Below are 12,871 nucleotides of genomic sequence, written 5' to 3'. Positions count from 1 at the left end.
TTGTATCCCTAACCAATCTCACTTTTTGACATGCCTCTTAAAATGTTAAGATACCAAACTCCAAAAAAGATCCTGAACACAGGTATAGGAAATATTAGATTGGAGCTATTTACTAGATACTAGACTTGGATGAGTCACTTGTCTAACCAAAAAATTAGAAATTTTTGCCCATTATCATTCCATAATCATACTCTAGAATCATGTTGTTTTGATTTATAACAATTCTACATTGTCAAGCAGTTTGATATAGAAGCAACTGGGCCTGGAAGCAGGAAAACTCATCTCAAGTTCAAATCTGGCTTCAGACACTTCCTAGCAGTGTGACCCTGGGCAAGTCACTTAACTCTGTTTGCCTCAGTTTTCTCATCTGTAAAATGATGTGGAGAAGACAATCATAAATCATTCCAGTATCTTTGCCACAAAAATCCCAAATAAGGTCATAAAGAGTTAGACACAAATGAAAATGACTGAACAACAACAATAAAACCATTGTCAACCAATATCTAGCTTGTGACCTACTATGACTCATCTTTTTCTGATGTGCTATTATACCTATTAGCCATCTGTCTTCTGTCTGTTGTTTTAAACTATTTCTCTCATTGGACAAGGCCACATTGAAATTTGTCCCTTTCTTTCAGGATGTTAAACAACTACACCTAATTTGGTATCATCCACCTACTTCAATAAATCTGAAAGTAATAAATAACTTTTCTTTCTTTAAATCTTTTTTCTGGCAGATACCAAAATGGCCGAGTTGTTCAGGGCAGTGAGTTCATTAATTGTAGATTATTTCTTTGCTTTAGAGGGAGTTGATAAGCTGAGTTTTATGCCAATGAGTTCTAAAGAAACAATCAAAATTTCAACATCTAAATCTTGAGAAAAACTTGTTCTTGGCAGTTACTTACCTCCTGGAAGACAACCAAAGTTTAATTTATTCTAAATACAGGAGAAAGGGCAGCATTCTTTAGCACAAGTTTGGTCCAAATATCTGAAGCTCATTTAAATTCTGGAATTCACCATTTATGCTGTTACACCTTCTATTCAGGCTTTGCTTCTGTACTAATGAAAAGCAGAGTAACATTAGAGAGGGTGCAAGGCTGGCAAAGCTGTACGTTGAAATATGGAAAACTTTTAAAACCATGTTCATTTTAGGGTAAATCCTCTCAAGACAAGGAAGGCAAAGTAGAAAATACTTTGAGAGGATTGCAGGGTTTGTAGTGTATGTTCCACACTGCCTCTCACTTTCCCAATGTTAGTCCATATTTTTAACAAATGTGGGATAGTTGAGTGGCCAGTTCCACTAAGCTCTGCTTTTGCTAACAGAAATTACTAGGATTAATACTATTACTGCTAATACTACTCCTCTACTCTTACTACTCCTACTCCTACTCCTACTACTACAACTGCAACTATTTCTACTCTTGGAGTTCAAGGGGACTCCCAAAATGTTGGAGTTCAATACTGGTATCATGAGATATCTCAAAAGAATTTTCAGACTTAGAAGTTAGCAAAGAACCAGGAGCAAGAAAGTAAATTTATAGTGAAAAGTGAAAAGGACCAGGTATTTCCTGCCACTGATATGCTAATTGTATGACTTAGAGGTGGAGTTAAGGAGTGGTCTAGTTCTGACTTTGTGTACAGATACACACCTATAGTTTTATGAGCAGAGCTGGGTTGAGGCTGGGGGCTGAGGACAGAGAGGAAGAGAAGGGGAAAACCTTCCAGAGGTGTTTTTAGATCTGAAATATCACCTCTGATATTCCTAGTTCCAGACCTAGCACTCTTCTCCACTGTGCCATGTAACTGCCAGGTTCTTATATTATCTTAATTTCTCATCATATCCTTCCTCTTCTCTTTCCCCTTCCAGAGAGCTTCCAAAGAAAGAAAAGAATTTCATCAAAACTAACCAACACATCAAACAAGAGTATAATACAATGCTACACAGGCAAGTCCCCCAATTCTTTGAAGAAGGTAGTACATATTTATATCTCTTCTTCAGGTGATTGTTGAACACCTAATTTTGTTCTAAGGCTTGTGTTAACTTTAAGCACCTCATTATTGATGATCATTAGTTTCATAAATCCTGTTATAACTGCCCAAAAGGCTGTTATCTGATAGACAGCAATATTTGTGGGCTTAGCATCCACGTCATACAGAGTAAACTGGGGCAGAATAGCCAAAGAGAAGAAATATACCATTTCTAACTATATCACTTCCAAGGCCAGGTGGCCTTAGGGCTACATCCTTCCTAAAGGCTGCACCATATCACTACCACTATTACTACTACCACCACTACCACCACCACCACCATCACCACTACTGCTGCTGCTGCTGCTGCTGCTGCTGCTACTATCATTTACATAATATTTTTACTTATATTATTTGAGATTTACAACACCCCTCTGAGATAAATAGTACAAGTAGATGAGGACCATGAATCATTTTATTAGCCCCCAAATCATTGTTATGTATTTGCATATACAGGTAAGGAATTTGATCATTGACCAACTTACACCCTCTACTCAAAGCATAAATCTCAGGATGTAATCATAAAGTATAAACTAACTAAAAAGATTCAGCCCCCTCTGGTGATCTCTTTATGAATTGTGAACTTTTCTCTGATTTAAATTAAATGAATTCTACATTAGATGATTAAAAACTTGAAGCCCATTTGCTGAGTTTTAAATAGCTATGCCCTAGAGACAGCAGTTTGATTAGAGGGAGTTCAAGCTCCGCCACAAATTGCTTCTGAGTCTATATAGACAGTTCTTTCTTTACCTAAAATTCCCATTATGCAAATTTGACTTTACTGAAGATTGAAAAAAATCAGCATTCCAAAAAGACATCTAAGTTAACTTTATAGTATTGTCTTCACTGGGCACTCCCTTTAAAAAACCCTAAAAAAAATTCCCTCCAAGTGAAAGAAAAAAAAAAACTTCCACCATTGTCCCAACAAAGACAGAAATAGAAAAGAGACACACAGAGATGGGGAAAAGAGAGAGAGAGAAAGGTCAGAGTGACAAAAAGACAGAGACAGAGAGGAGAAAGACAAACAGAGACAGAGAGAGACAAAGAGACAGAGAAACAGAAAAGGAGGGGAAAAAAAAACACAGACAGAGACGGGATACACAGAAAGAGAAATCCAGTTCAGGCTGGTAGTTTTCAACCAACTGGCTTCTGGCACTAGCTTCTATCCTTTCCAAAGCTTAAAAGTACTTGTGTTTCCTCCATCCCACCTGGCTTCTGCCTCTCATGATTCTCTCCATCCCTGCTTCCAGCTGAGAAAAATAGACTTTCCATCAGCCTCCTGATTATTTAGTACTTAGATATATGCCTTTACATATTTTAATATTTGTTACTGTGAATCATGTCTGACTCTTTATGACACTATTTGGGTTTTCTTGGCAAAGATACTGGAGGGGTTCATCACTTCTTTCTCCAGCTCATTTTACAGATGAAGAAACTGAGGCAAACAGGTTAAGAGATTTGCCCAGCTGATACCCAGCTAGTGTCAGAGATCAGATTTGAACTCTGATATTCCTAGTTCCAGACCTAGCACTCTTCTCCACTGTGCCATGTAACTGCCAGGTTCTTATATTATCTTAATTTCTCATCATATCCTTCCTCTTCTCTTTCCCCTTCCAGAGAGCTTCCAAAGAAAGAAAAGAATTTCATCAAAACTAACCAACACATCAAACAAGAGTATAATGCATGCTGCACAGGCAAGTCCCCCAATTCTTTGAAGAAGGTAGTACATACTTATATCTCTTCTTCAGAATTAAGCTTAGTCATAGTTATATAATGTTCAGTTTCAATTTTATTTTGAATTTCTATTTATTTACATTGTTGTGGTTGCTATGTATTTTCTTTTGCTGATTTTATTTACTTTGCATTAGTTTTCTCATGCTTTCTGTAGTCTTCCTATTTACAGTTTCTTGTGACACAGCAATATTCCTTATCCAGTTCCTAATTGGTGGATGTTCACTTTGCTCCAATTTTTATTTCTATTAAAAAATGCTACTCTAAATATTTTAATGTATGGGAGAATTTTTTCTATTTCTGGGACATACATATCTAGAAGTAATATCTCTGGGTCAGAGAATATAGACATTTTTGTCACTTTCCAAGTGATTAAGTATTTACTTTCACGATTTTTTCCTGGGTTGTTAAATCTTGTTTCATCAATTAGATTGTAAACTCCATGAAAACAAGGAACGTGATATTTATGTATTTCTCACTGTGTCTGAACAAACAGCATTAAATAAATATTTGATTGATCAATGGGAAATCCAAGCTGTAGTGTTGTACTGGGTCTGTATCCCAAAAAAAATCATAAAAAAGGAAAAAGAATAGACATGCAAAAATGTAGCAGCCCTTTTTGTAATGGCAAGGAACTGGAAACAGAGTGGATGCTCATCAGATGGAAAATGGCTGAACAAATTATGGTGTATGATTGTAATGGAATATTATTGTGTAAGAAATGATCAACAGGATGATTTCAGAGAAGCCTGGAGAGACTTGTATGAACTGATGCTAAGTGAAATGAGCCGAATCAGGAGATCATTATATACCTCAACAACAAGATTATATGATGATCAATTCTGATGGACACGGCTCTTTTCAGCAATGAGGTGATTCAGGTCAATTTCATTAAACTTTTGATGGAGAGAGTCATATGCATTCAAAAAGAAAGCTATGGGGATTAAATCTGGATCACAACATAGTATTCTCACCTTTGTTGTTGTTGTTTGCTTGTTTGTTTTTTCTTTCTCATTTCTCTTCCTTTTGATATAATTTTTCTTATTGGCATGATGAATATGGAAATATGTTTAGAAGAACTGCATATGTTTAATCTATATTGGATTATTTGCTGTCTGGGATGGGGGAAAGGGAGGGAGGGAGAAGAATGTGGAACACAAGGTTTTGTGAGGGTGAATGTTGAAAACATTCATGTATTTTGAAAAATAGAAAGCTATTATTTAAAATAAATACGATGAGGATGACACATGCAAAAAAAGAAAATCCAGCCGTTAGATCTTTATCATCATAGTCATTATCAGATAGTGCCAACTAAGACGAACATGCTATCACAACCAGACATTAAGGATATAGAGATATCTAGATCAATATTGGAAAAGTATATACTCTAAATAACTATAGATAGTATAACAACATAATGTATAAATTACTGAGAGATAGGAACATATGGCTGAATTAGGAATGAATGAGTGTTGTATGTTCCAAGTGGAAAGAGATTTGACAACTTACCCAAACAACAGTATAAACCACAACTTGACATATTTTTAAAGAGAAATATTGGTATAGAAGGGAATTAAATCTAATGTTAGTGAGGACTACCATTCTTAACTATAATCATCTGAGGACTCCATAAAGTTGTCCTAAGTGCCTGTTTCTCCAGTTTCATGGTTCCTATCTTTTGGAGAATGGGATATCACCCCAGGATACTCCCATTTTTCTACTCTTATTGGTCTATGGAATGGCATCATCTGAAGGAATAGGGAACATCATAGGAACCAATCCAAATAGATGGGGAGTAAATAATGACCAGCTATACTAAGGTTGTGCTTTAAAATAATTGGCCTTAAGGTGAGCAGAGAGAAAAAGGGAAAAGGCTTTCTATCAGTGTTTTATTGGTGGGAAGAAGTAGAGGGCATAGGATGACAATGGCCATGGAACCAAAAACCTTTAGCCAAATGCTTCTGAACTCTATTGAAAAAAGCTTATCCATTCATTAATTAAAAATTTAAAATATACAGGGAAAAATTCAGTGCATCTTATTTCACAATCTCTATCAACCTCTATCAAACTATTTTCAAATATACAGTTAAATAACCTCTTGCTTTTGATTTTCTTAGTTCTGGAAGTGGTCTCTAGTTCTTCCATCTCCCTCCTCCTCTATTCTCAGTTACTAAGACCCATTCATTATACCTCTGAAATAGTTCTCAGGAAGCCATTCCCCTTTTTCCCCCCATTTTAACTTCCTCCATTATTTCTCCCCTAGACTATTATAATAGCTTCCTAATAAGTCTCCAGTACTCCAATGTCAGGCAAAAATAATAAATGCATCCTTTTCAGATCATAATGCAATAAAAATTATATGTAATAAAGGACCAGGGAAAAATAGACCAAAAATTGGAAATTAAATAATCTAATCCTAAAAAATGAGTGGGTAGAACAACAATCCAATATTTCAAAGTCTTCTTCAATCCATTCTGCACTAGGCTACCTAACAGTCTTTCCAATCATTAGTTGATTATATCAATTGACAATTTTTCTGAATGCAAAGTTTCCATTTCTTTCCATTCACTCTCCAAGGCAGTCATCATTCAAATGCAATTATTCTCTCCAAAATTAGTGATCTTTTCCCAGTTTTCATCTTTCTTGACTGCTCTTGACCTTCCCTTTTCTTCTTGACATTTTCTTCTTTCTAGGTTTTGTGGCATGGCTCTCTCTTTTTACTCATCTGAGCCCTTCTTTCTTTGTTGGTTGTACCTGGAATCTGGATATCCCCCAAGGTTCTTCTCTGGGTCCTCTTCAATTCTCCTTCTATATGCTTTCTCTTGTTGATTTCATTAGTTCCCCTGAATTAAATTAACTCTATGCAGATGATTCTTAAACCTCTTTTCCAGTCTCTTCTTACTTCCAGACTCTCCTCTCAATTATCAATAAACATTTATTAAGCGCCTGTTATCTTTGCTGAGCACTGTGCTAAAGGAAGGGATAAAAATAGCAAAGATTGATCCAAGACAATTCCAAAGGATGAAAAATGCTGTCCACCTCCAGAGAAAGTATTGATGGAGTCTGAATGCAGATCAAAGTATACTTTTTAATCTTTATTTTTCTTGAGGATTTTTTTTTAGTCTGTTTTCTTTCACAACATGGTGAATATGGAAAGAAGTTTTGCATGACTGTACATGTATACTCTATATCAAATTACTTGTCTTTTCCAAAAGTGAAGAGGGTAGGGAGAAGAAAGAGAACTGGAACTCCCAATTTTTTTTTAAATGTTAAAAATTATTATTACATGTAACTGCAGAAAAATGAACTATAATTTTTTTTTAAGCAAAGATCATCCTCCTGCTCACAATCTAACACTATACAATGTATAAAAGGAAGCTGAAAAATGGGATGGCATTACCATTTACCAAGGGTATGTGGTGCCCCAGCATGGTGTTTATAGAATCAAAATCAAGCAAAGTAGCTAATGGGAAATGAAAAACTGGCTGGAAATTCTGAGCCTTCTATAAAGAGAAGCTTTGAGAGGAGCTTTTTGTTTTGGACTTTAGCCCTCTGACCACAGGGGAGAGGCCACTGCAGGTATTCAGGAAATGTTTAGTACCAAAGCTGAAGCAATCTCCATGATGGTTTGATTTCTAGTGATGGATTTATCTTAGGGGAAATTATGATATTCATGAAGTTGAAGCTAAGCAGCAAGAGCAACAGTGCCTACTGGATATCTTGAATTATTTTTCAATGTAATACTTCTTGCATATATATGCCTTCTCCTTTTGTCTATCATCACTTTGGTGCAGCCCCTTATTGTCTTGCCCCTTATTGTCTTGCATTGGGGTTTATTCAATAGTCTTCTGGTTGGTCTCCCTGCCCTAAGTGTCTCCTACTCTAGTCCGTCCTCCACTCAGCTATCACTTATATCTCCCATAGTATAAGTGTGACCATGTCACCTCACTTTTCACTCAATAAACTCTGGATCTTTGGGTCTTTAACACCTTTGGGAACAAAAAAAAATTATTTCTTTCATTTTTAAAGATCTACATAACTTGGTCCCTTTCCTACCTTTCCAGTCTTTTCTATGTACTCTGCAATCCCACAACACTGGATTCCTTGCTGTTCCTGGACCTTAACAGATATCCTTAAACTTAGTAACTTCCCTTTTCAATTACCTTCGATTTATTTTATTTGTACACAATTGTTTGCACGTTGTCTTTTCAAATAATTAGACTTTAAACTCCTTGAGGACAGAGTATTTTTTCTTCCTTCTTTGTCTTAGCTTTTAGCACAGTTTCTAAAACATAGTAGGCACTTAATACTTATAGCATAGATTTGACTTTACTAGAAAAATCGCAAATTATCCTCTTGTCCTTCTCCCCCCTTTTCCAATGCCTAATATGCAAATTCCATTGTTGTTTTTGTTGAATTTGTCCTTCGTTCTTTTAAAAAAAATTTTAATAGCATGTTTTTTCCCAAATACACATAGTTTTCAACATTCATTTTTAAATTAAAGCTTTTTATTTTCAAAATTATACATGAATAATTTTAACATTCACCCTTATAAAATCTTATGTTCTAAAATTTTCTCTCCCTTCTCCTCACCCCTTCCCCTAAATGGCAAGTAATCCAATATATGTTAAAAGTGCATTTCTTCTTTACAAATTTCCACAAATATCATAATGCATAAGAAAAATCAGATCAAAAAGGGAAAAAGTGAGAAAGAAAACAAAATACAAGCAAACAACAACAAAAAGAGTGAAAACATAGTATTTTCTTTTTTTTATATAGCTTTTTATTTACAAGTTATATGCATGGATAATTTTACAGCATTGACAATTGCCAAATCTTTTGTTCCAATTTTTCCCCTCCTTTCCCCCACCCTCTCCCCTAGATGGCAGGTTGACCAATACAAAACATAGTATTTTCAATACTATGTTGTCATGCACACTCATTCCCCACAGTCCTCTCTCTGGATGCAGATGGCTCTCTCCATTCACAAGACCATTGAAACTGGTCTGAATCATCTTATTGTTGAGAATTGCATCCATTAGAACTGATCATCATATAATCTTGTTGTTGCCATGTATAATGATCTCCCGGTTCTGCTCACTTCACTTAGCATCAGTTCATGAAAGTCTCTCCAGGCCTCTCTGAAATCATCCTGTTGATCATTTCTTATAGAATAATAATATTCCATAACATTCATATACTATCACTTATTCAGCCACTATCCAACTGATGGATATCCACTCAGTTTCCACTTTTTTGCCATTACAAAAAGGGCTGCTACAAACATTTTTGCACATGTGGTCACTTTTTCTCCTTTATGATTTATTTGGAATACAGACCCAGTAGAAATACTACTGGATCTAAAGGTTCTGATAAAGGCCTCATTTCCAAAATATATAGAGAATTGACTCTTAATTTATAAGAAATCAAGCCATTCTCCAATTGATAAATGATCAAAGGATATGAACAGACAATTTTCAGATGATGAAATTGAAACTATTACCACTCATATGAAAAAGTGTTCCAAATCACTATTGATTAGAGAAATGCAAATTAAGACAACTCTGAGATACCACTACACACCTGTCAGATTGGCTAAGATGACAGGAAAAAATAATGATGAATGTTGGAGGGGATACGGGAAAACTGGGACACTGATGCATTGTTGGTGAAGATGTGAACGAATCGAACCATTCTGAAGAGCAATCTGGAATTATGCCCCAAAAGTTATCAAACTGTGCATACCTTTTGATCCAGCAGTGTTACTTCTGGGCTTATATCCCAAAGAAATACTAAAGAAGGGAAAGGGACCTGTATGTATAAGAATGTTTGTGGTAGCCCTGTTTGTAGTGGCTAGAAACTGGAAATTGAATGTATGCCCATCAATTGGAGAATGGCTGGATAAATTGTGGTATATGAATGTTATGGAATATTATTGTTCTGTAAGAAATGACCAGCGGGATGTATTCAAAGAGGCCTGAAGAGACTTATATGAACTGATGCTAAGTGAAATGAGCAGAAGATCATTATATACTTCAACAACAATACTGTATGAAGATGTATTCTGATGGAAGTGGATTTCTTTGACAAAGAGACCTAACTCAGTTTCAATTGATCAAGGATGGACAGAAACAGCTACACCCAAAGAAAGGACACTGGGAAATGAATTTAAACTATTTGCATTTTTGTTTTTCTTCCCGGGTTATTTTTACCTTCTGAATCCAATTCTCCCTGTGCACCAAGAGAACTGTTCAGTTCTGCAAACATATATTGTATCTAGGATACACTGTAACATATCTAACATATATAGGACTGCTTGCCATCTAGGGGAGGGAATGGAGGGAGGGAGGGGAAAAATCGGAACAGAAGTGAGTGCAAGGGATAATGTTGTAAAAAATTACCCTGGCATGGGTTCTGTCAAAAAAAAGTTATTATAAAATTAAAAAAAATAAAAAATAAAAACAAACAAACAAAAAAAGAAATACTACTAGATAAAAGGGTATGCATAGTTTCAACATGCATTTTTATAAGACTTTGTGTTTCTAATTTTTGTCCCTCCCTTTCTTATCTCCCCCTTACTCTAGAGAGCAAGCAATCTCATACATTAAATATGTGCAATCCTTTTAAACGTGTTTCCAAATTTGCCATGTTATACAAGAAAAATCAGACTAAAAGGGGAAAAATCACAAGAAAGAAAAAAAAACCAAACAAACAAAAAGGTGAAAATACCAAGCTTTGATCCATATACAGTCTCCATATTTCTCTCTCTGAAAGTGGATGGCATTTTCCATCCCAAGGCTACTGGGATTGCTTAGAATCACTGCATTTTGGAGAAGAACCAAGTCCATCACAGGTGATCATCACATAATCTTGCTGTTACTATGTACAATGTTCTCTTGGTTCTACTTGTCCTTCATTCTTGAAGAGGACCGTGACTTCAGGAAAGTGATGTCATCACATGCAAGTGAATTGGATATGAGTGATGGAGGGGCTATGTAAAGGCAGCTACCTCACTTTCCTTTCTGGAGCCATCTGGGTCAAGATACAGATCAGAATTACTGGAGAGGACCCTGGATGCAGTGGGAGATGTTTGGCCTTTTTAAGCTAATGTCTTTAACCTCAAGTCTCAGTTTGATTGAGGCAATGCCCAATCAGTGATTAAGGTTAGATAAGAAATGAAGCAGAGAATGGCCTCTTTTGCCTGGTCAAAAAAAAAATCAATCTGGGACAGAATTGCTGGTCAAAATAGCAACAATTCATTTTGGGCCAATCAGGGTTTAGATATTTTGTCCCTCTAACTAATTTGTTACTATTCAGTTGTTCAGTCACTTCTGCCTCTTTGGGGATCCATGGATCAAAGCAAAGCAAATCCTTTTATCATCCACTGTCTCTCACAGTCTATCTGAGCTCATGTTCATCATTTCCATGACACTAATGGACAAATGGGGTTGGTCTGGGACCTTTTATTGGCCAATCAATGAGACTCAGAGTAATTTGGATTTAAGGTATGATCCTTAAAAAATGTGGCCAGTTGTGGTGTTCTCTTTTTTTGTATAATATGATTGTTCTCTGGGTGCAGGTTTCTTAGGGAGCTTCTGGAGGCAGCCTTAGTTTCAGTTCCAAGTAATAATCACCTCAAATACAGCCAGGTGTTAAAAGTTTAAATCCTTTATTGTCTCCTTCAAAATAGCCTGGTTAGTTTTCTTAGAGGCCTATCTCCCTTCTTGGTTCCAAGAGCTCTTGCAGCTTGTCTGCCAGCATCAGCCTCCAGCTCTCTCTGAATCTTGGTTCTCCTCTCCTCAGCTGACTCCAGGAGCTCCTTATATATGATCTCTTAAAGGTGTGAACCCAAAGATTGACTCCTCCTCTGAGAGAGTGGGATTGTGGGAGATGTAAACTTGTAAATCTCATACTGAATCCTGAAATCTCCCAAACTTGTGAACTAATGTGTGAGCTAATGTGTGAACTCTCAAAGGTGTAAACATTGTTTCTATCAATTCCATTGAGTTAACACTTTGTAAGGATTCTAACAGCCACTAAGCCACAAGATATCTTTCAAGGTTTTAGCAATCAAAATTTACATTCCTTTGGGCAGATCACCCACAGGTACAGGTATGACACTATAGGTGGATGGTAGGAAGGGAAGGGAAAGAAGAAAGAGAAAAGAAAAGAAAAGGAGATATGCTGCCCCTGCTGGCCAGTTCCAGTTGGGTCCCAATGGATTACTCTAAGAAGTTATTTTTTGTCCTTCATTCTCAAAGAAAATCATGATATATGAAAAGAGATGCTGTGACATGCAAATGTGGGAGGGCCGTGCAAGGTCACCAGCCTTTCTTCTTTAGAACTATCTGAGTCCAGGACAACTAGAGATGGCCCTCATGCAAAGACCATAGCATATTATTTAACATCCTATGTAATTTGATCTTAAATCTGCATTTCCAACCTTGTTTCATATACTTCCTTACATATTATACACAAATTCAGAGCCCCTTCCACTTTATATGTCCTAATGTAACACTTGTGTCCGATCAGCCACAGCCAAACACGCCATATTTTGATTCTAATATTATGATGTCATTAGTCTTTTTCAAAAATTAAGGATGAACATCCCCAACAACAATTTTCCAATCAAATTGACCTACTTCGTGTTCTTTAAGTGAATGTTTTTTTCTGATTCTGGGGAAGGAGGTAAACATTTGGGCCTGGAATAGGGAAGACCTGAGTTCAAATTCAACCTCAGATACTAAATAGCTGTGAGACACTGAAAAAGTCATTTAATCTCTTTTTGCCTCAGTTTCCTGATCCATCAAAAGAGAATAATAATAGCATTCATTTTCCCAGGGTTATTGTAAGGATTAAATAAGAATAATTGTAAAGTTCTTGTCCTATAGTAAGCACTACATAAATGTTCATTATTATTATTATTATTATCTGCTCAGCTGGACATAATCTCTTTCTCATTGAATATCACAGCTTCTTGAACTATTCTTATGCACTATTATTTTAATTTAAATTATATTTATTTGCAGACCATTTGTCCCTCTAATTTGTTATTGTTCAGTTGTTCAGTCAGGTGGCCCCATGTTAGCACTGTCAAGTCCTTTTATTATCT

The 12,871-nt window shown here is 36.1% G+C and overlaps 1 long non-coding RNA gene across 3 annotated transcripts in view; it reads left to right on the top strand.

Annotated features, from left to right (window-relative positions):
- LOC127549623 (uncharacterized) overlaps positions 1-12,871 on the top strand; it is a 40,642-nt gene that overhangs the window by 19,976 nt on the left and 7,795 nt on the right. For all 3 annotated transcript variants that reach the window (XR_007950676.1, XR_007950674.1, XR_007950675.1), the window contains one exon: positions 3,646-3,748. This is a non-coding gene — a long non-coding RNA (uncharacterized LOC127549623). The remainder of the gene's footprint in view (positions 1-3,645; positions 3,749-12,871) is intronic.

This window comes from Antechinus flavipes, chromosome 2, assembly GCF_016432865.1.
Source record: "Antechinus flavipes isolate AdamAnt ecotype Samford, QLD, Australia chromosome 2, AdamAnt_v2, whole genome shotgun sequence".
Classification (NCBI taxonomy): domain Eukaryota; kingdom Metazoa; phylum Chordata; class Mammalia; order Dasyuromorphia; family Dasyuridae; genus Antechinus; species Antechinus flavipes.
Note: the sequence above shows the minus strand (reverse complement) of the source record. Positions and strands in the feature narration are given on the sequence as shown.